We start from the raw sequence: 24,496 nt of genomic DNA on the forward strand, positions 1-24,496 counted from the left end.
TATTTCTGTTACAAGATGGCTACCTTTGAATACTGGGACAGGAGAATGCGTCGCCATCTCGAAACAGGGATTGAGGTGTGTGAAGGGGGCTATTTTTAAGCTTTACGACATATTGTCGATCGATGCCATCAAACCTTCGGTAGAATTATAGATGACCTAACAGTATGATAATAGTAGGCTTGCTATGTCACCCATTAGTCGGACCGGACAATGGTGACAGCGCGCTCCTCCCGCTAGTCCTTCGTCTCTTTCGCCGCCGTCAGTCCTTCGTCTCTGTCACTGTCAGAGCGCTGCATCTTTCTTTGCTGGCCGGGGGCGTGTATTGTCTGCGCGGTGAGCAGTGCGCATGCGCGGGCGGCCCGGGTACCACATCCCGCGGATGAGGGTGCTCTGTTTGTGTGATGCCGTTTTGACAGGTACGCTCCCCGGGTGGCACTGGCTAGGGTTGGCAAAGTGTCTCCCTACTGACCCTGACCCACCCACCAGCACAGCGCGCACCGACCTCGGGGAGGGAAGTGGATAACGGGCAGCGCTGGAGGACCGTTAGAGAAAGCGGCGCTCGCGGGGGCGGGCGGGCGGGGTGGGGGTGAAGTGACGGAAGGTCGTATTGAGGGGTGTCGGGGAGGCGCCCCGTTAGCGGCTACACTGAATCTGGCGGGGGCAGAGGTATTGATGGCATAGACTGGGTAGTAGTGCACCCCTGCTACCCGGTGAATTCCATGGGTGCACTTGATGGGGATAGGAAATGGTTGGGAGGGGGCAGGCCAGAGATGTGCAGGCCAGCAGGTGAGACCAGGGTCACAATGCAGGCTAGACAGCTAGGTATTGATGGCATAGACTGGGTAGTAGTGCACACCTGCTACCCGGTGAATTACATGGGTGCACTTGATGGGGATAGGAAATGGTTGGGGGGGGGGGGCAGGCCAGAGATGTGCAGGCCAGCAGGTGAGGCCAGGGTCACAATGCAGGCTAGACAGCTAGGTGTTGATGGCATAGACTGGGTAGTAGTGCACACCTGCTACCCGGTGAATTACATGGGTGCACTTGATGGGGATAGGAAATGGTTGGGAGGGGGCAGGCCAGAGATGTGCAGGCCAGCAGGTGCGACCAGGGTCACAATGCAGGCTAGACAGCTAGGTATTGATGGCATAGACTGGGTAGTAGTGAACCCCTGCTACCCAGTGAATTCCATGGGTGCACTTGATGGGGATAGGAAATGGTTGGGGGGGGCAGGCCAGAGACGTGCAGGCCAGCAGGTGAGACCAGGGTCACAATGCAGGCTAGACAGCTAGGTATTGATGGCATAGACTGGGTAGTAGTGCACCCCTGCTACCCGGTGAATTCCATGGGTGCACTTGATGTGGATAGGAAATGGTTGGGAGGGGGCAGGCCAGAGATGTGCAGGCCAGCAGGTGAGACCAGGGTCACAATGCAGGCTAGACAGCTAGGTGTTGATGGCATAGACTGGGTAGTAGTGCACCCCTGCTACCCAGTGAATTCCATGGGTGCACTTGATGTGGATAGGAAATGGTTGGGAGGGGGCAGGCCAGAGATGTGCAGGCCAGCAGGTGAGACCAGGGTCACAATGCAGGCTAGACAGCTAGGTATTGATGGCATAGACTGGGTAGTAGTGAACCCCTGCTACCCAGTGAATTCCATGGGTGCACTTGATGGGGATAGGAAATGGTTGGGGGGGGCAGGCCAGAGACGTGCAGGCCAGCAGGTGAGACCAGGGTCACAATGCAGGCTAGACAGCTAGGTATTGATGGCATAGACTGGGTAGTAGTGCACCCCTGCTACCCGGTGAATTCCATGGGTGCACTTGATGTGGATAGGAAATGGTTGGGAGGGGGCAGGCCAGAGATGTGCAGGCCAGCAGGTGAGACCAGGGTCACAATGCAGGCTAGGTAGCTAGGAGTTGATGGCATAGACTGGGTAGTAGTGCACCCCTGCTACCCAGTGAATTCCATGGGTGCACTTGATGTGGATAGGAAATGGTTGGGAGGGGGCAGGCCAGAGATGTGCAGGCCAGCAGGTGAGACCAGGGTCACAATGCAGGCTAGACAGCTAGGTATTGATGGCATAGACTGGGTAGTAGTGCACCCCTGCTACCCGGTGAATTCCATGGGTGCACTTGATGGGGATAGGAAATGGTTGGGGGCGGGCAGGCCAGAGACGTGCAGGCCAGCAGGTGAGACCAGGGTCACAATGCAGGCTAGACAGCTAGGTATTGATGGCATAGACTGGGTAGTAGTGCACCCCTGCTACCCGGTGAATTCCATGGGTGCACTTGATGGGGATAGGAAATGGTTGGGAGGGGGCAGGCCAGAGATGTGCAGGCCAGCAGGTGAGGCCAGGGTCACAATGCAGGCTAGACAGCTAGGTATTGATGGCATAGACTGGGTAGTAGTGCACCCCTGCTACCCGGTGAATTCCATGGGTGCACTTGATGGGGATAGGAAATGGTTGGGAGGGGGCAGGCCAGAGATGCGCAGGCCAGCAGGTGAGACCAGGGTCACAATGCAGGCTAGACAGCTAGGTATTGATGGCATAGACTGGGTAGTAGTGCACACCTGCTACCCGGTGAATTACATGGGTGCACTTGATGGGGATAGGAAATGGTTGGGGGGGGGGCAGGCCAGAGATGTGCAGGCCAGCAGGTGAGGCCAGGGTCACAATGCAGGCTAGACAGCTAGGTGTTGATGGCATAGACTGGGTAGTAGTGCACACCTGCTACCCGGTGAATTACATGGGTGCACTTGATGGGGATAGGAAATGGTTGGGGGGGGGGGCAGGCCAGAGATGTGCAGGCCAGCAGGTGAGACCAGGGTCACAATGCAGGCTAGACAGCTAGGTATTGATGGCATAGACTGGGTAGTAGCGCACACCTGCTACCTGGTGAATTCCATGGGTGCACTTGATGGGGATAGGAAATGGTTGGGAGGGGGCAGGCCAGAGATGTGCAGGCCAGCAGGTGCGACCAGGGTCACAATGCAGGCTAGACAGCTAGGTATTGATGGCATAGACTGGGTAGTAGTGAACCCCTGCTACCCAGTGAATTCCATGGGTGCACTTGATGGGGATAGGAAATGGTTGGGGGGGGCAGGCCAGAGACGTGCAGGCCAGCAGGTGAGACCAGGGTCACAATGCAGGCTAGACAGCTAGGTATTGATGGCATAGACTGGGTAGTAGTGCACCCCTGCTACCCGGTGAATTCCATGGGTGCACTTGATGTGGATAGGAAATGGTTGGGAGGGGGCAGGCCAGAGATGTGCAGGCCAGCAGGTGAGACCAGGGTCACAATGCAGGCTAGGTAGCTAGGAGTTGATGGCATAGACTGGGTAGTAGTGCACCCCTGCTACCCAGTGAATTCCATGGGTGCACTTGATGTGGATAGGAAATGGTTGGGAGGGGGCAGGCCAGAGATGTGCAGGCCAGCAGGTGAGACCAGGGTCACAATGCAGGCTAGACAGCTAGGTATTGATGGCATAGACTGGGTAGTAGTGCACCCCTGCTACCCGGTGAATTCCATGGGTGCACTTGATGGGGATAGGAAATGGTTGGGGGCGGGCAGGCCAGAGACGTGCAGGCCAGCAGGTGAGACCAGGGTCACAATGCAGGCTAGACAGCTAGGTATTGATGGCATAGACTGGGTAGTAGTGCACCCCTGCTACCCGGTGAATTCCATGGGTGCACTTGATGGGGATAGGAAATGGTTGGGAGGGGGCAGGCCAGAGATGTGCAGGCCAGCAGGTGAGGCCAGGGTCACAATGCAGGCTAGACAGCTAGGTATTGATGGCATAGACTGGGTAGTAGTGCACCCCTGCTACCCGGTGAATTCCATGGGTGCACTTGATGGGGATAGGAAATGGTTGGGAGGGGGCAGGCCAGAGATGCGCAGGCCAGCAGGTGAGACCAGGGTCACAATGCAGGCTAGACAGCTAGGTATTGATGGCATAGACTGGGTAGTAGTGCACACCTGCTACCCGGTGAATTACATGGGTGCACTTGATGGGGATAGGAAATGGTTGGGGGGGGGGCAGGCCAGAGATGTGCAGGCCAGCAGGTGAGGCCAGGGTCACAATGCAGGCTAGACAGCTAGGTGTTGATGGCATAGACTGGGTAGTAGTGCACACCTGCTACCCGGTGAATTACATGGGTGCACTTGATGGGGATAGGAAATGGTTGGGGGGGGGGCAGGCCAGAGATGTGCAGGCCAGCAGGTGAGACCAGGGTCACAATGCAGGCTAGACAGCTAGGTATTGATGGCATAGACTGGGTAGTAGCGCACACCTGCTACCTGGTGAATTCCATGGGTGCACTTGATGGGGATAGGAAATGGTTGGGAGGGGGCAGGCCAGAGATGTGCAGGCCAGCAGGTGCGACCAGGGTCACAATGCAGGCTAGACAGCTAGGTATTGATGGCATAGACTGGGTAGTAGTGCACCCCTGCTACCCGGTGAATTCCATGGGTGCACTTGATGGGGATAGGAAATGGTTGGGAGGGGGCAGGCCAGAGATGTGCAGGCCAGCAGGTGAGACCAGGGTCACAATGCAGGCTAGACAGCTAGGTATTGATGGCATAGACTGGGTAGTAGTGCACCCCTGCTACCCAGTGAATTCCATGGGTGCACTTGATGGGGATAGGAAATGGTTGGGAGGGGGCAGGCCAGAGATGTGCAGGCCAGCAGGTGAGACCAGGGTCACAATGCAGGCTAGACAGCTATCTATTGATGGCATAGACTGGGTAGTAGTGCACCCCTGCTACCCGGTGTATTCCATGGGTGCACTTTATGGGGATAGGAAATGGTTGGGATGGGGCAGGCCAGAGATGTGCAGGCCAGCAGGTGAGACCAGGGTCACAATGCAGGCTAGGTAGCTAGGTATTGATGGCATAGACTGGGTAGTAGTGCACCCCTGCTACCCGGTGTATTCCATGGGTGCACTTTATGGGGATAGGAAATGGTTGGGAGGGGGCAGGCCAGAGATGTGCAGGCTAGCAGGTGAGACCAGGGTCACAATGCAGGCTAGACAGCTAGGTATTGATGGCATAGACTGGGTAGTAGTGCACCCCTGCTACCCTGTGAATTCCATGGGTGCACTTGATGGGGATAGGAAATGGTTGGGAGGGGGCAGGCCAGAGATGTGCAGGCCAGCAGGTGAGACCAGGGTCACAATGCAGGCTAGACAGCTAGGTATTGATGGCATAGACTGGGTAGTAGTGCACCCCTGCTACCCGGTGAATTCCATGGGTGCACTTGATGGGGATAGGAAATGGTTGGGAGGGGGCAGGCCAGAGATGTGCAGGCCAGCAGGTGAGACCAGGGTCACAATGCAGGCTAGACAGCTAGGTATTGATGGCATAGACTGGGTAGTAGTGCACCCCTGCTACCCGGTGAATTCCATGGGTGCACTTGATGGGGATAGGAAATGGTTGGGAGGGGGCAGGCCAGAGATGTGCAGGCCAGCAGGTGAGACCAGGGTCACAATGCAGGCTAGACAGATAGGTATTGATGGCATAGACTGGGTAGTAGTGCACCCCTGCTACCCGGTGAATTCCATGGGTGCACTTGATGGGGATAGGAAATGGTTGGGAGGGGGCAGGCCAGAGATGTTCAGGCCAGCAGGTGAGACCAGGGTCACAATGCAGGCTAGACAGCTAGGTATTGATGGCATAGACTGGGTAGTAGTGCACCCCTGCTACCTGGTGAATTCAATGGGTGCACTTAATGGGGCTAGGAAATGGTTGGGAGGGGGCAGGCCAGAGATGTGCAGGCCAGCAGGTGAGACCAGGGTCACAATGCAGGCTAGGTAGCTAGGTGGTGATGGCATAGACTGGGTAGTAGTGCACCCCTGCTACCCGGTGAATTCCATGGGTGCACTTGATGGGGATAGGAAATGGTTGGGAGGGGGCAGGCCAGAGATGTGCAGGCCAGCAGGTGAGACCAGGGTCACAATGCAGGCTAGGTAGCTAGGAGTTGATGGCATAGACTGGGTAGTAGTGCACCCCTGCTACCCGGTGAATTCCATGGGTGCACTTGATGTGGATAGGAAATGGTTGCGAGGGGGCAGGCCAGAGATGTGCAGGCCAGCAGGTGAGACCAGGGTCACAATGCAGGCTAGACAGCTAGGTATTGATGGCATAGACTGGGTAGTAGTGCACCCCTGCTACCCGGTGAATTCCATGGGTGCACTTGATGGGGATAGGAAATGGTTGGGAGGGGGCAGGCCAGAGATGTGCAGGCCAGCAGGTGAGACCAGGGTCACAATGCAGGCTAGACAGCTAGGTATTGATGGCATAGACTGGGTAGTAGTGCACCCCTGCTACCCGGTGAATTCCATGGGTGCACTTGATGGGGATAGGAAATGGTTGGGGGGGGGGGGTAGGCCAGAGATGTGCAGGCCAGCAGGTGAGACCAGGGTCACAATGCAGGCTAGGTAGCTAGGTGTTGATGGCATAGACTGGGTAGTAGTGAACCCCTGCTACCCGGTGAATTCCATGGGTGCACTTGATGGGGATAGGAAATGGTTGGGAGGGGGCAGGTCAGAGATGTGCAGGCCAGCTGGTGAGACCAGGGTCACAATTCAGGCTAGGTAGCTAGGTGTTGATGGCATAGACTGGGTAGTAGTGCACTCCCGCTACCCGGTGAATTCCATGGGTGCACTTGATGGGGATAGGAAATGGTTGGGAGGGGGCAGGCCAGAGATGTTCAGGCCAGCAGGTGAGACCAGGGTCACAATGCAGGCTAGACAGCTAGGTATTGATGGCATAGACTGGGTAGTAGTGCACCCCCGCTACCCGGTGAATTCAATGGGTGCACTTGATGGGGATAGGAAATGGTTGGGAGGGGGCAGGCCAGAGACGTGCAGGCCAGCAGGTGAGACCAGGGTCACAATGCAGGCTAGACAGCTAGGTATTGATGGCATAGACTGGGTAGTAGTGCACCCCTGCTACCCGGTGAATTCCATGGGTGCACTTGATGGGGATAGGAAATGGTTGGGAGGGGGCAGGCCAGAGATGTTCAGGCCAGCAGGTGAGACCAGGGTCACAATGCAGGCTAGGTAGCTAGGTGTTGATGGCATAGACTGGGTAGTAGTGCACCCCTGCTACCCGGTGAATTCCATGGGTGCACTTGATGGGGATAGGAAATGGTTGGGAGGGGGCAGGCCAGAGATGTGCAGGCCAGCAGGTGAGACCAGGGTCACAATGCAGGCTAGGTAGCTAGGTATTGATGGCATAGACTGGGTAGTAGTCCACCCCTGCTACCTGGTGAATTCCATGGGTGCACTTGATGGGAATATGAAAGGTGTTGGAAGGGGGCAGGCCAGAGACGTGCAGGTGAGGTCAGGGTCACAATGCAGGCTAGACAGCTAGGTGTTGATAGCATAGACTGGGTAGTAGTCCACCCCTGCTACCCGTTGAATTCCATGGGTGCACTTGATGGGGATAGTAAAGGGGTTGGGAGGGGGCATGTCAGAGACGTGCAGGCCAGGTGAGGCCAGGGTCACAGTGCAGGCTAGGCAGTGCAGGCTAGGCAGCTAGGTGTTGATAGCATAGACTGGGTAGTAGTCCACCCCTGCTACCCGGTGAATTCCATGGGTGCACTTGATGGGGATAGGAAAGGGGTTGGGAGGGGGCGTGCCAGAGACGTGCAGGCCAGGTGAGGCCAGGGTCACAATGCAGGCTAGGCAGCTAGGTGTTGAGCTGGACGGTGCTCCTTACAGACACGGGGCTATTGGCCGGGGGTCCTCGCATCGCGGACCCTGCTTCTTTCAAGGTCCCACTCCAGGGTCAAACACCCCTCGCCCCCCTTCTTTTTCTTCAGAACGGCCTCACAAAGACAACCATGGTTGTTTCTCCCTGTGCAACTTGCTCGTTTTTCCCCATCCTCCCATTCTGCACCACTGACACTGTTGTAAACTTTGAATACAAATGTGTTGGACCAAAACAAGGGGGTCGGGGTTATTCCAGAGACGGGCTAGGTGGGCAAGGCACCACAGCAACACGAGGTCTGTCTTCTCCTGTTCTGAGTTCGGGTGATATTGTGTCCGAGTTGTACTCTGTGTGGACATTGTTGGATTGTGCTAACCCGTTGTTTTAGTCATGGGTGGACACCCATGTATGTATTGCTTCGTTTAACCGTTTTTGTTGTTGCAAATTACGAGCACACTTGCGTTGTCCTATTCCACTAGGAAAGGTGGCCTGCCTGAACCATAACAACCTTGGATCATTCAGAGCCGTTAAGTGGGAGGAGCTGGGCAAGCAGAGGTTCAAAGAACAATAGTATAGAAGTGCAAAGAACAGTCGTAGACATGTCACTGAAATATTTGCTAGAACAGACACTAGCGATTTAACGATTAAAGGAAAGTAATGCATTTTTACTGACCCCTAGTTAATTGTTTGAAAGGTGACATCCACAATGTTTTTTCATGTTCTTCCTCCCTGAAGCAGCATACACAATGTTGTCTGTTCTTCCTCCCCGAATATCTTCAATATTCAGGCTAGGGTAAAGACAAAGGTGGTTGCTCATCTTATTGCCCTTGGAGGGCAAAGCTTAGTGAGATTCTGTTAGATGGCCCACACTCCAGTAGGCTTGATGGATAACACACAAGACCTTGGAAAAGATTATTTTGTCAACCAGGAGCCAATACAGGGACTTGAGGGCTGTTCGGTTGCAGTCCTTGATTCTCAAGCCCAGGATCAGCATTGATAACGAGTAGATCAACGTGTGAATGCTGCAAGGCCTGGGTCACCTCCAACTCGTGTGCCAAATTCAGAAAAAAAACGTGTTGGCAAATAGTTTTTCCTGGTTGTTTTGAATTTGTTCGGTGATAAAGAGCAAGCTCTCAAATGTAGTGCCCGCATGTTTTACAGTTGGTGTCCAGGTGTGAGGTGCCATAGTATTATGCAACTGGCAGCAGAGGTGAAGGAGCTCACATAGATCATCGCTGGATAGACTTCTTGATGCAGATGCCATTATTGATGCAGAAGATTTTGCTCATAGTATTGTTAATGCTGGATATGCATGCCTATATAGATTAAGTTGAGGGATGCATTGTCCAGTTTGTAGCCAACCTGCATGTCCTCCACAAAGGATTCAACCAAGGCAGAGCATGGAGCTTTGAGGTCTACCAGTGGTTTAAGACTGGCCTTAGAGGCAGGGTGAGAGCTCGAGCATTGGAATACTGTGGGGTTTAGGAAGGTTATCTTGGAGTGGAAAGGGCCAGACCTCATCTGCATGTGTAGTGTATCCACTTGTATGTTATCGACATGAAGTCATGTGAAACGGAGGTCAAAAAGCCATATAGCCCTCCAACTGGTATTTGCCAATAGTCAACACAGTGGATTGTGGTATGCCAAATGCAAGTTAACCCAGCTTTATTGCAATATAAAATGGGGGGGAAAAACAAGATTAACGGCCAAGCTCTAACAAGATTTTTCTCCACACCTCAATAGGAAACTGCAGGTTTTATAGCCATTTTGATGTCAGTTATGAAACCTATCGCTCCTGGTCATTATTTCCCTTTACTAAGCTACATATATAATACTATGTGTCAAAAAATAATTATTAGACCATTCTTATCTAAGATCATACCCATAATGTGCAACCTCCATAATGCTTGAATATTTTTGTTAGGCTTTAAATTACTTCTGCGGTGGAACAGGACATGTGTTTATTGTTTAAGATCCGGTCACAGGCTCTGTGAACTGGCTTCATGATGACATTTAAGTAGAAGAGAAGAGAAGCGTATCACCTTTGTTCTTAAACAGCCCATGTTCTCCCCGTCATGATGTTGCTGAGTCTCAAGGACCTATTCTTGCAAAAGTAACCCCGCCATCCTGTTGACACATTTATGAATCACGATTTTGAGTCATGCTACTTGCACCCTGTTCATCACGGCAATTGTCTTTTTAGTCACATATAGTTTCTCTGTCACACCTAGCCGATCGCTGAGACATTAATCTGCCAACTACTTATGAAACTTCCTGGGATGTTCAGTTTGTCCCATAGACTTCAAATGGTCTGTCATGTTGTCACAACTTGATTTACCTTGACAGTTGGATGCACACAAGGGTATCTTGTTCCACCATGTAACCCTCCCCTACGGATTCTTTTGGGCCTTCACATTCCTTGGGTGGGTAGCTCTCATCTAGCTGGCCACAGCATTTTCCTGAATTAAATGTATTTGTTCAAATAGCATGCTTAACTGGGTCCTCTCTTCAGCTGCAGTGTTTGGTGCGGTTTTAAAATGGCAACTGCTTGTCATGTTTTCCTTTGCAGGACACATTGGCTTGTTATTTACCGATTTCCTGGTGCATGCATGTCACATATTTCTCCCTATGAGTATCTGCACCCTCATCTTCCTGTAGTTGTCCTGCCCTACTGGTGTAGTGAGTCCCTATCATGTGTACACGCCCTCCTGTCCCTAATCTATTCTATTTTAAAACACACAAATTGTGCAAGCTAATACCTTCTGTGATCTGAATTTGTGTAGCGAAAATAACTATCATGTGTGCCAGCTGCATTTCCAGGAGCATTTAAAGTCCAGTTTCAAATGTGTCCTTTCTTATCTTATAATGTTGTTTCTTCTGAGGAAGGCAGGGGGGCAGAGCCTGCAATAATTGGCCCACTTCACATGTGTGCACTCATTTGATTTGTGCTTAGTCGCCTGCTCTTTCCCTGAAGTTAATAATCCTCACTGCGATGCTTCAGTTGGATTATTTTTGACTGGTTTTCAGTCTTGCCACCATTAGGCATATATTGTGGGTGCAAGCCGGAGTACTACTGGCCTTGAAATATTGCTGTTATTAACACAAGGTACTGGTACGTATGCAGATTGGCCTATAGGGAGGTGTAAATGAATTAAAGCCCTACCACTGGTCCAATCCTATGTACCCTCTTGGGTAGTTACATCTACATATAATTTGTATACATCTCAAACCAAAACACCAAAGAGAATCATTCAAGCTTGTATACATTTGAAACAAGGCTTTATATTAAAGAGTTGTGCATATAGTGAACGCCCAAAAAGTGGGGGCATATACAATCAATGACACAGTTTATACATACTTAAAAAATCCTTCTAAACATATATTGGAATAACAAAGTACAATGAAACGAAACAAAAATGAAAAAGGAAAGACAAGAAAGTCATTAAAACATGATGAGAAATCAATGTAATATTTCCCACAGTGTGATAACATCAAAATAGACAAAACTTGAAAAAGGTAACAAATACTTTTTTTCAATAATATGTGGTCATATTGAGTATCTATGTACTCCCAGTGTAAACATTATTGTACATTGGGGTGGGGTCTGAAATATTGCTGAGCAGTGCACCAACTTATATTTCCCTGCCCTCCTCTCCCGTCTTTCTCTGTGACTCGCTGATGGGATTTTGTATGTTGTTGGGTGCGACTATTCTACCAAGACCTAGTATGGAACGCACTATTGTTATTTTTTGGATTAGATGCTAGCCTGGATTTGTTACATGCTGTGTGGTTGCACTTGGGCTCTCTACCCCGGCCTTCGGTTATGGAGCCATTTTATTTTTATTAAAACAATTTAATATAGTGGTGAGCCTTTCATAAGTGCATGATGCTGTACAGATGCACCTTACCACGTTTGCGATAATATAAAGTATAAACGTATTGTATTCGATAAGACTCAGGCAGCTGAATAAAGAAATATATTAACCAGAGCGACCTAAAGTGGTCAGAGTTAAGACGCCTATTTAGTTTCCTTAAGAACTGAATGGGAATGAGTAGGGGCCACCACAGAAAATGATTTCGGATGGCCATTCTTTTCTCACCAGAGGAATTTCAAGGTATCCATGGATCGGCTATAAGTGGACAGATGCCAACCAATGTGCTCCGATATTCTTTGCCAATAAGCCTGAATCATCCATGGCATTGAAGACAAGACAGTAGGGCTTAAAGTGGATGCGTGACTCTACTAGCGTAAATGAAGCACTCTTAGTACAGCATAAATGTGATTCAAATGTTCTTGTTCCATCAGTCGGGAAAGAAATGGCATGTAGTATTGCTTTGTCTATTGTAGGCACTGCAATCAATAGCCTTGCCTTCATTAATATGTGAGAGGTGAAGAGATTGAACTGTATTTTGAAATACAGTGGTTGGGCAGAATGGACACATCTGGGCGTACGAGTGAGAATTGCTGCTGAGCAGCCAGGATCTCTATGGCAATGTGGTCCTTGCCTGAAAGGCTAGTCAAGCAATACTTGCATGTCATCGTCTGTCTGCTACTGTTGTGCCAATTTCTGAACAGCATTGTTTGTCATGGGGCAAGGCTTCTTGGTACTACACCTGAAAAAGCATGGTTTGAGAATGTTACTGTCTTGAGGTGGCTGCTTGCGGGTACAATTTTGATGTACATCCTGTTCAGAAGGAAAGCAGTCCCAAATTTATTGGTATTTATTCTTGACACTCGGTGCTTTAAAGTGGCTTGACAGTGTAAAAACCACTAGAGTAAATGTAATCTGTTCTTCCTTACTTCCCTCATCCCCCTGCTTCGCGTTCATTTCTCCTTCCTCGGTGCTTTGAATGCAGTATAAAACTCTATACAAGCAAATAACTTAATAGCTTTTTTATTCCTCTTTCCCTCTACTCCATTTCTCTATCCCCTTTCCTCTTTATTCTGTGCCTTTTAGGAAATGCTGATAGTGATGTGTAAAGCTCTGTATAAGCAACAAACACTATAGGAATTGGTTATTTTAGTGTTGGGTGCAGTGATGTATCGTGTTTTTTATATGGCGATTAGTGCTGGATTGCTCCAGCTTAATGATTGTTTTTAGTTAACTTTACCTCAGAACGATGTGCTCAGTCTGAACGCCCTGAATTCAAACTGGTGAAGTGCATGCCTCCCCAATTTGAAAAGCTGTCTGTTTGGACAGTAGACCACCAGTGTGGTAATGACCTTCTTTAATGCGGGGTGTCTTATTATAGGGGTAAACATTTTAAGTTGGAAACTACTATCCAGCCAGAAGTAATCGTGCGTCACCTTTGTTCTATACATACAGACAGCATACCCTTTCTTATTTGCTAAGAGACCATTTTCTCTTGTGCTTCTAGTGAATTAAATAAAGTGTGTCTCCAGTAGCTCGACTCTAGTGAATGCTTTGCAATATGAAATGTTACCTTTTCCTGGCCATGGGGTGCATGGTTTATTTATTTTTATTCTCTCCCCGGATCCCCGGACAAGGTGTGAAATGCAGTTAATGCAGAATTCTTCAAGGAGCCTAGTGGAAAATTCAGTTGTATTTTTGTTCGTTAAAGTAGGCAAATAGACTTTTGGGAGGGGCATATGGATGGTGGGGAACTGGAGGTTTAGCTACCTTATTAAAGCAAGAAAAAAACGTCCGTCTTGTAGCACCTCTTTCATTCATTGTTGGCATGAACACATTATCCTAGTGTCTGCCTCTTCTTGTGTACTACTAAGACAGTCCAAAGAACAGTGTTAGGTGGCCACGTCTGTATGCTATGCCACTATCTAGCTGAGGCTGGATAAGAATTTGATTCTTTTGTGTTTTGCCTTGTCACTCCCTATTCACTTTTATTTGTATGCGTTATGCCGTGTGCAAAAAAGTTGCAAACTACTAGCCAGCCAAAAGTCACTTGCCACCACAATTCTATACATAAACACAGCACACCATTTTGTGCTTTCCAAGAGTCAAATATAACTAGCCAACAGCTAGTGGTGAGTGAAATTGTGCACCCTGGTTACATGCTGTGTATTTCATTCTTCTCCCAGCACTGCTTTTGAATTGTTTTGGGTTCATGCTTTAGCTTGTATCTGTACCGTGACATGAAGCTTTTGAAAGACTGGTTGCTTAAATGTGATGAATTGGTAATCACTGCGGTTGGTGTTTGCTGTTTTCTGCTGCTGCTTTTTGTTGGTGGTGAGATTGACTTCAATATTCGATCCGTTTGCTTGTTTTGCTCGCCAAGATGCATAGTGCCAGTATCATTAAAGCGATTGTGGTATAGCGGAGAAATGGAGCCCTAATGTCTGACGTAAATCTAATTGATGCTATGCAAAAAGTAGGGTGACAGGTCTTTTTATCTTGTTGCTCTTAATTCTGTGACCTTATCAATTATTTTCTTGAGATGCTTGCACACTGATTTCATATGTTCTTGATTTGAATGGGTTAGGACTGCATCTTTGGTAATGCTCACAAAAAACTCTCATGGTTGCAATGTTAATCAAATGAATCCTGGTTATCCTCTTCGGTTTTGTATCATCTTTTTCAAACACTGATCAAATTGGATAGATGATTTAAACAGTTGAAGACCACTTGGACAACATAATGCTATATTTAATTCCTAGAGGTTAGCAATCCTATAGCATCTAGTAATCGGAGGTTGCAATGTTTTCAAGTTAAAGTCAATCATATGGAAATGGATAAAAAAATCAGTTTAAGGTAAAGGGTGTTTTGTTTGTTTTAGTATCCTTCCTATTTACACTTTCTTTAGAGTCGTCCTGTTTGCTGCTTCCTCTGTTATCCCTGCTGTGCTCGGTCTCTTTAGATATGGTCAGGTACTGGCGCTTTAAACAATATTTTGTGCGTGTGCTAGGTTGTGTAATGTCTACTAAAACTCCAGCAACGGTCTTTGTTTTGATTCTTTTTTGATGTGGAGCGCTTTATCTGCTCCAAGAGCCTAGTTTCGTTTTTCAAACTCTTAAAGCAATAGTGCACTCAAAACTTGAGCGTTCGGGCAATTGTGATCGTTAGTAAAAACATTTCCTATGCACCTTACCTTACTTTTCCTCACTTTTATACATGTGAAATCAAGCAGCAGGGCGTGGCCGTCTTGTGCTAATCTTATCCGTTGCAGCATCGCCCCAAGGTGAACTGGCCTTGCTGCACTAAATGATATCCCCTGACCCTGAAGCGGACCTCACTATTTCAGCGATATTCTCCACCGATTTTTCTTTAAAACTTTTTTATTTTTTAACTTTTATGCCAACACAGTACAACTACACACCCACATTAGGGTGAACGTAATTTACGCCAAATCCCACAGGTCCTGCCTCCAACCCCCCCAACATCCCGCTCCGAAGTTCAGTGCACATTGTGTTGCGTATTGCAACGCCGCAGTTCAATGTCACAGCGGGGTCGGGGTATTAAGCTAGATAAACTGCCGAATATGGCCTCCTCCCCTAACTGTCGATTTCTAAGGGGGAACAGGGCATCCTCTGCTTCATTCATCAGAAAAGTTACCAGGGGGCCCCAGATGTCTGGCGGGCGGGCATGGAGGGGCACCAGTTTAATGAAGTCTGTTTTAACATCTTGGCAGTACAGAATGTCCTTGCGCCAAGCAGCGACCGTGGGGGGGGGGGGACCACGACCCCAGGCCATGGCAATCCGCCTCCGAGCAAGAGACAACAGCAGGCCAGCCACTTTTCTTATTGGTGCTGACATGGCCTCGTCATACCAAGCAGGGCTGCTGTCTGGGCGGGCTGCACGGTTTCTCCCACGATTGTGGCTGTTGTCTCCATAACTTGGCTCCAGAATAAGGACAGTTTGTGGCAGTCCCATGCGAGGTGCACAAAGTCTGCCGAGGGTGAACCACATCTTTCACATTTTGCAGAAGCCTCAGGGTGTTGTTTGCTTTCGCTGCTGTGTAGTAGGTTTGGTGAAGGATATTAAAATGGATTAGCTTAAAGCGGAAGTTGAGAGCTATCTTCTGCGTTTGTCTCAGAATGAAGGTCCAGTCTTCCTCAGGGATGGATGTACGTAGGGACTTTTCCCAACTGGTTTTTGCACGGGAGTCGCTGGTGGTTGTGTCGGTGATGATAGATTTGTAGATCCGCGATACCAGTCTACCTTCTCCCTGTGCTTGTATTGTGTTATGGAGTAACTGCCAGGTTTGTGGTTGCTTTGGGAAGTCAGGTAGGCCTGCTTGCAGAGTGTATCGAGTCCTAAAGTAGATGAGTGTCGTGCGGTATTGCCACCCCTCTGTCTGGCCTGTTGTGGGTTTATGAAGCTGTCCTCAATGAAGAAATCTCCCAGGGAGTTTATGTGGAGCTTTTCAACCCATTGGTGGTAAACTTTCTCAGATGTCCGCGGCACCCCTGGTATGAATTTCGCAGGAAGAAGGGGAGAGTACCGCGTTTGGACTCCATATTTTTGGGCGAGCGTTTTCCAAATTTTGTACGTCATGAGCATCACATTCATGGTGTTATTGGGGACCGGCGTCTGGCGGTCGAGAGGGCAGGAGCCCCCTCACCGTGCACCCAATGCACCTTCAGCGTCCTGCCGCCCATCAACAACACGGACTGCAGGAGCAGCCGTGCATCAACTGAAGTAAACTTCAGAAACGCGTGGAAGCGCTCCAGCTGATTTTGTAAATCCCAAAATTCCGTTACCTCCTCAAATCAGCTGCACACTTTTCTGACAAAGCTTCAACCTGGATCAGTTCCTTCCTAGATAATAGATCAATGCGTGTGTTCTCTCCACTAGCAGCCGCCCCACCTGCTCCTGTCTCTTGTGGCGTGCCTCAAGGGTCCTGTGTCTCACCCACGTTGTATAAAGTGTTTACCAAACCTCTTTTTGACATTCTGGACCATCTGAGCGTCACGTATACTAATTACGCTAACGACACCCAGATACTAATCCCCATCACAGGTGACTACACTACTGACTCCCTCGCCATCAATGCCATCTACCAGGTCATCCAAGCATGGATGCCCAACACGGACTCTGCCTCAATGATGAAAAGACAGAGATCCTCATTCTTGGTTCACCACAAAAACTCACCAAACTTGACCCTGCTTTTAAGTCCTTCACCATTGATGGGAATACTGTTCCTACTGCTAAGGACACAAAAACTCTAGGGATTTACATTGACTCGACCTTATCCCTGACTAGACAAACCAACTCAGTCTCATCAGCAGCCGCTTATACTTGTAAGCTTATTACTGCATGTCGCCCATTCCTCTCTACAGCTAATTGTGTGACCTTGGCTAGGACCCTCGTACTCTCTAAGGTCGATTACTGCAATGCCCTCTACCTAGGTACTAATCGCTGTAACTTAAACAAGTTACAAATTGTCCAAAGCGATGCGATCAGAGCGGCCCTCAACATTCCCAGGCGCCAACACATAGCTGACACTAGACGTAACCTTCACTTGCTCTCAATCCCTCACCGAATCTCCTTGAAGTCTCTGGCTCTTACCCATAAATGCCTTTACAACCAAGCTCCTTGTTATCTGGCGAACAGATTTGCCCTCCATAGCTCCACTAGACCTCGCAGATTGGCCCAAGCCAACTGCCTCGTCATCCCACGATTCAATCTCCAAAGATCAGGTGGAACCAGCTTCCCCATCTTGGCAGCTAAATTATGGAACTCACTCCCTAATGAGCTGAGAGCAGAACCCTCCTTTCTCAGATTCAAACACCTTACCAAAGTCTGGCTGTCCTCCCAAGACATTTAACACCGGCTCACTGCCTAACTTGTACTTATGAGGTAACTTTCTATATACATTCTGCTTGTCTTCTTATTGCTATTTTTCTGATTGTAAATTATGTAACTCATCTGTAAACATTGTAAATAATGCCATGTTCTGCTTTCATCATGTTGTATCTAAGTTATGTGCCCGGTTGCCCCTAGGCCTGGTGTGCTTTAGAAATAAAATAAATACTAAATATAACAGCACTCAACAGTTTGGGTGTCACCAGGGCCCGTTCCACTTGCACGTGGGGTCTGACTGGTTGAGTGGCGCACCAATGACAGGAACTGTTCTTGTGCCGCCCAGAAGTATTTCACCAGATCTGGAAGGGCTAGTCCCCCGCTCGTCACCGGAAGACAGTGTTGAGTGCGCCACTCTGGCCGTCTTACCCGCCCATATTAATTCGAGAACCAAGCTTTTCAATCTTTTCAGATACGATTGTGGCAGTGGTATGGGAATGTTCGTGAATAAGTACAGTAGATTTCGTAGTATCATCATCTTGATTAGGGAGGCTCTTCCCCAGAGAGTCAATGGCAGAGACTTCCATCGTGCCACTTTGTCTTTCAAGGATTTGGTGACTTCTTCGGAATTGTCCCGGAACACCTTTTGATGAGTCGGTGCCAACTGAATCCCTAGGTACCGGACCTTAGATCTTTTCCATGTGAACTGAAAGTCGTCTGCAAACACCCTGGTCGATGGGGTCAATGGGAATATGATGGATTTTGACTGGTTGATTTTTAAACCTGAGGCTGCTCCGAATTTAATGACTTCTCTCATTACTGGATTTAGATTTTCTTCGGGGTGGTGCACAAACAGCGCTACGTCATCTGCGTATAGGGATGTGATGAGCTTGTGTGGTCCTATGTTAAGTCCTCTGTTGCCTCAGTTCCCTGAGGTTGGATGCCAAGGGCTCCATTATTAGGGCAAAAATCAGCGCCGAAAGATGGGCAACCCTGTCATGTTCCCCGTTGTAATTCCACGGGGGCAGAATTCGCTGTTCCCACAATGTTAGCCTGTGGATTGGTGTAGAGCAGGGACACTAGCTTGATGAATCGGGCATCCAGTCCCATCCTGGTGAGCACTGCGAACAGGAAGGGCCACTCCACCGAATCAAATGCCTTCTCGGTATCGAGAAGAACCGCGACTGCCTGCTGAGCGGGATCCAGTGCTGCGATAACGCAGAACATTCTTCTGATTCCAAAGGACGTGTTGCTGCCCGGAATGAACCCCGCCTGATCTGCGAGGACCAAGACGGGCATCAGTGGCATCAACCTGTTCGCAAGTATCGTTGCTAGAATTGTATTGTCCAGGTTAAGCAAGGAGATGGGACGATAGGATGCGCAGTCTTCTGGAGGCTTGCCGGGTTTGTGTAAAAGGATGTTGTTAGCGGCACAGAGGGATGGGGGAAGTGTTTTCTTTTCAAGTGCCTCCTCATATACTGCCGCTAGGAGGGGGGGCAAGGGTATATGCAAATGCGTTGTAAAATTCCCTCGTTGGGCCATCTGGTCCAGGTGCTTTGGAGTTCGGGAGGGTCTTGATGACTTCTATGATCTCCTCTGGCGTGATCAATTCATTGAGTGGTTCCCGCAGATGGCTCTCGATCCAGTACAGCATCTTCGAGGTACTCCAGTAGAGAATTTGAGTCACTGTTATGCTTTGTGCTGTAAAGGTCTTGGTAGAAGAGCCTGAATTCTTCAGCCATTCCTTTATCTGTGTGGACCATCTTACCTTGTTTTGAGCAAATGCCTTCTACAGGGGGTAGCTTGTTATCTGCTCTTATCAGGTTTGCCAGAAGGGCGCTGGGATTTTGGCCTTCACCATATTGCCTGATTTGGTTGTTACAGGCTAGAAATTTTAATTCTCGTTCCATTGTGGTATTAAAGATCTGAGGTTCCTCTTTTAGGGCCGCTTTTATTTTGGGGTCGCCAGTACTTGTGATATGTCGTTCCAGGTCCTTAAGGCGCCTTTTGCTGGTTGCCAGTTCACGCCTAATGAGTTTAAGAATACCATTCTCCTTAGCGAGGCAGACCCCCCCCCTAGTGAAACATTTCAACGTTTCCCAGACTGTGCCGGTGGGAGGAGACCGACCCTGTGTTCACTTCCAAGAACGTGGCGATCTCTTCTCTCAGCTCGCCTGCAAATACCTCATCTCGCATGGATCTGTTTTTGAAGCGCCAGCGCTGTAATGGGGATTTAGAGTTGGCTGGATTGAGATTGAGGCTTATCGGGGAGTGATCGGATAACGTTCTTGGGAGGATACAGCAAGAGACCCCGTGCAGAGATGAAAAAGAAGTCGATCCTGGAGCTCATTTTATGGACTGCCGAATGAAAGGTGTATTCTTGCCGCTCTCCATTCGCTGCTCTCCATGCGTCTTTCAGATCGAATGCCCTGCAAATTTCTTTTAATTAAAAGGCTTTGGACATGAGCTGTGGCGTAGTTCTCGATCTGTCTTTCGCCGGGTCGAGCACTGTATTCATATCGCCCCCCCCAAATTATGGTTGACTGGGCCTTATGGTTGACTGGGCCTTATGGTTGACTGGGCCTTATGGTTGACTGGGCCTTATGGTTGACTGGGCCTTATGGTTGACTGGGCCTTATGGTTGACTGGGCCTTATGGTTGACTGGGCCTTATGGTTGACTGGGCCTTATGGTTGATTGAGCCTGGGTGGATAGCTGTGTTAGTACCCAGCTTAAGTTGTCGGGGCCCTCTGTGTTCGGAGCATAGCAGTTGACGAGGGTTATACTTTGGCCACCTACTGTGCCACTCACTAGAATGGCTCTGCCTTCGGTGTCCTTTACGGAGTGGATTAGCCGGAAGTTTGTTCTCTTATGGATAAGTATAGTGACTCCTCTGGAGAACGATGAATATGAGAAGTACCTGTGGCAGCCCCAGCTTCTGGCCCAGAGGTGTTCTTTCCCAGGGGGTAGATGTGTTTCTTGAAGCATGGCTATGTCGATCTCGTGCCTTCTCAAGTATTGCATGATTTTTCTGGTTTTGATCAGGATGTTACCACCTCTTATGTTCCATGTTTACCTTGAAAGAAGCGGGTTGAAGAGTTGATTATGTCTCGTTGTATTCGAGTTAGCTGGCCGCGATGAGGCCAGCCCAGGTCTCGTGTTTTTACTTGTTGCGCACTGGGACTCCTGCCGGATGATGCAGCGGCTACGATGTGGAAGGCTCTGTAGCGGTAGTGGGCTTGTCAGGGCGGAGGGGTACGGGTCGGGATCAGGCCTGAACATATGGCGCATGTCCAAACTAATAACTTTAAAACTTTTCCCATAGCGCAGACAACCCCCAACTTGTCCGTCGGGATCCGCCCCAACTTGAACGTGGGAACAGATGCTGTGCTAGGGGTGCTTGAGGCTTCCCCAACGTCTCTGCCCTGTCGTGTTAACTATATTGCGCTTGTTCCGGTTGGCTCCAAGTGATTGACCGGGGTGATTGCTCCGTGCTGTTTCTTATGGCGGATTCCTGGTGTTTCTTTCTCTCTGGGGACGGGGCTGACGAGGATGTTGATCCGGGCAACCGTTCTGGTCTAGGAACGTGTGGGCTTCCTCCGGGGACTGGAAGAAATGGACTCTTCCGTTGTGTTGTACTCTGAGCCGTGTCGGGAACAGCATTGAGTAGACCAGCTGGTTGCCTCGAAGTCTTTGCCTGACGTTGGTGAAAGCTCTTCTCTGTGATTGGACAGCGGCCGAGAAGTCTGGGTAGAAGTGGATTTTGTCCCCGTCGTGGAGCAGTTCTCCCTTCTCCCTGGCCAGGCAGAGAATGACGTCCCGGTCTCTGTAATTTAGTAATCTCGCAATAATGGGTCTGGACGGGGCACCAGGGGCTGGTCTGGCGGATGGAGTCCTGTGTGCTCTCTCCATCATAAACGGTTGTGAAAACGCTTCTCGGCCAGAGAGAGAGATGCAAAGTGATTCAACATAATATTCCATTTTCGTCTGGGGTTCATGTTCTCTTACTACAATGATTCGGATATTGTTCCGTCTGGAGCGGCCTTCTAGGTCCTCGCACTTGGCCATGGTTGTGGTCATTTGGCTTTTGAGTCTGGCTACCATGGTCGTTAGGGCCGTGGTGCCGTCATCCAGGTCGGAGACCCGTTGTTCGACCTCTGTTAATCGCTCTGTGTGGGTATTGATGAGTGTTGCATTAGGTCTACTTTGGAGGACAGGTCGTCCATTTTACTATTTAGGCTGCCAATGCCCACTTTTAGCTCCAAGAGAAGTTCTTTTATTTCAGACGGAATGGTCCCTGATGTTGCTTGGAGTGAGCCGCCAGGCGTGGGTTCACTCTCGTCTTGTAAGTGGGGGGCTTTCGGAGTCGCACTGTTTTAAAAAATCAGCTTCCTCTGCAGTTTATCCACCTTCCCCATCCTGCTTTGCTGAGTATGCGGGTTCTCCCGGTATTGTAGGGTTACCACCGAACGGATGCCTCGCAGAGTCCCCCGCAGGGGTTGGCAAATGCCGCCGAAAGGAGAGAGTTTGGATTGTTGTGACTGCTTTCTGGTGGGGTGTTTCCTGTACGTGGGTAGGACCCAGCCACGGCCGTGGGGAATTTGAGAACTTGCACTGCGGTTGATCCGGAGACTTAGGAGTGATGATCGTTCGAGACTTAAGTGGAGTAGGTCGATGAGGGCCCTTCACCGCATAGGGTTATGTTTGGAGGGAGATGCTTTATGCAGCGGGTGTCTGTTGCATTCTTAGCGTCTCGCTGGAGCAAAGGCCGTGGGGGGTTTTTTAGTTGCAGCTGTGGGTTGCAACGCAACACTCACTCGGGGGTGTGGAGTCCTGTTGCCGCGGGCCTCGGCAAGCAGTGTGGTTTTTGTCTGGGGGTCACGGGGGCACAGTGTGTACGCTTATGCTTGCGATCTCTTCCCCCTTCCAAAAACCCGCGCCTTGCCGTTTGTACCTCCAATCTTTGTTCCCGCCGCGGGTCTGTTCCAGCTTCCACCGTCGAATCACTTCTGCCCAGGCCGCATCCGTTCCCGCCGTGTCGGAGTTTTGGTGCTGTGGCTCCCCCGGAGTTCGTCCCGTGCTCCGTTTACGCCACCCGGCGCAGGCGGTATGTTCGCGCACCGAGGGACTCTGGGGGCTGTCTCTGAGTCTGATGTAGCGGATCTACTGGTGTGGCGCCGATGGTCAGCGCCCCGCCACCGCGACAATTCGCCGGACGGTTCTTGACGTGGCGGGCGCCTTCTAGGGGGGGGGACTTTCTGGTTTCCTCTGCACTTTGAGTCTCCTTGAGCTGCGATTGTTAGAACAGCCTCAGCGTCGGGGGGGGGGGGAGGGAGATGCCTGGGTTGAATGTTCTCCTGGGGCTGCTCGCGCACCAAGATGTCCGGCGCGCCTGAAATGGCGGGCCTCAGCACCAGGTGGGTGGTTCTGGGGTGTAGAAAGACCGATTTTCTTCCAGTTTCGAGGAGAGGGGAGTCGAGAGGCTTAGGAGCTGGGAATCACCCTTGGTCATGTAGAACCAAGCCGGGAACAGCAGGATTCGTACGGATTAATCCCAGGCAGAGCGGGAGCTCAAGCCGTGGCGGCCATCTTGGGTGGCCCTTAGCGCCCTCTCTCCACCGATTTTCATGACGTTGGTGTGCAGTGTAACCAAACGCGCCCAGTCATCAACTACGTCTTAACGTTAGTTGACGCAGAACCCGGAATATCAACACACATCCTCTCACAGCACAGCACATCCAAAATCGGAATAGAAAACACTATTTTTAAAGATAACACTAATACTCTGCAATTTTGAATGTGCTTTTATTTCACAATAAACACTCTGAGAGCATCAGCCAATTTCCCTATTCAACTAAATTATTTGTTTTCGAGCCTCAATTCTTTATCATGAGGCACAGTGTTCTTTTCGGTAGAAAAAGCGCATTGGACGCACCATGAATCGCAAGGCTTCGGTATCAGGTTCTTGCTAGACTACCGTAAAATGTTGGGGTTGCTCCTGGACACTGGTACCGCGAAAGGGCATAATGGCCCGGGGCAATCGTCCCACAACAGCCTGATAGGAAGCCAGCCATTTAGGTGTATCTGCCACTGCCTGCTGAAGAAGCCATCATTTGGTATCTGGAATGGATGACATTCACAGAATGGTAGGGTGTAGCTGTGTAAAAAACTTAGAAATGTGTCTCAATAACCGTTCTTTATTCTAATTTAACCATTAATTCTGCACTGTGTGAAAACTAATGAACACAAACCAGAAACAATGGAAACACAGAGAAATCATCATGGAAAGTTGGAGTACACGATGTGCTTGAGAGGTTAGTGCTGTGGAGTATGTTTAGCTCGCAACAGGGATGCGGAAGGTGACGGAAGAATTAGAACAACATATAGACAGCATTTTAACGGAATATTAGCAACAAACATGGCGTTGGTGAAACGTGGGGGAACTCGGACGCATACTCCATGCATTTCGGTGCTGGACTGCCCATGAGGCCCGGACAAATACATATAGGTTGAGTTTGCGTGTCATCACAATCTGCCCCAACCAACAACCCATTACACTGTAATCCAGCAATAATGGTCAGAAAATGAAACCTTGACTCATTCCTCTATGAACTTGTCTACAGTAAAACGTATATGGAAACAGTATTTCCATACTCTTGGCGTAACGCAGTGTCCGCTCAGAGCAACGGTTTTCATAAAATGAAATTGCATGTTCCTTTCTCTAGTTTTGAAATGGTGAACGTTATCATTGTTGCAGGTATTACAAACCTCCCGTCATTCATTCCAAAAGCGAATATTCCCTTTCTTCCAAGGACGAACAACAATTGAACGTTCGTAGGGGCGCCCATGCTAACTTTCCTTTTGCTGATGGAAAGCCACAAATCAAAAACTTACTGTACATGATGCGTCGGTTTGAACAGGCCACAAGCAACCTTAAACGCAGTGACCTTAGGAGCGATTAGCCCTGTCGACTAACGTGGAATTTGAAATTTTTTGAAAAAACAAATTGTTTGCTGGCATCCATCAATGCAGCGCTACCGTGAATACTATTTTACTCTTCTACA

General features: G+C 49.4%; 1 protein-coding gene across 2 annotated transcripts in view; it reads left to right on the plus strand.

Annotated features, from left to right (window-relative positions):
* The first annotated feature begins 297 nt into the window (after positions 1-297).
* The window catches only part of LOC138570222 (SLAIN motif-containing protein-like), a 402,579-nt gene continuing 378,380 nt past the window's right edge, over positions 298-24,496 (plus strand). For both annotated transcript variants that reach the window (XM_069648952.1, XM_069648953.1), the window contains exon 1: positions 298-416. The gene's annotated coding sequence lies outside the window, so the exon portion shown is untranslated. The remainder of the gene's footprint in view (positions 417-24,496) is intronic.

Source organism: Ambystoma mexicanum, chromosome 2q (genome assembly GCF_040938575.1).
Source record: "Ambystoma mexicanum isolate Mex_15411 chromosome 2q, UKY_AmexF1_1, whole genome shotgun sequence".
In the NCBI taxonomy this organism is placed as follows: Eukaryota; Metazoa; Chordata; class Amphibia; order Caudata; family Ambystomatidae; genus Ambystoma; species Ambystoma mexicanum.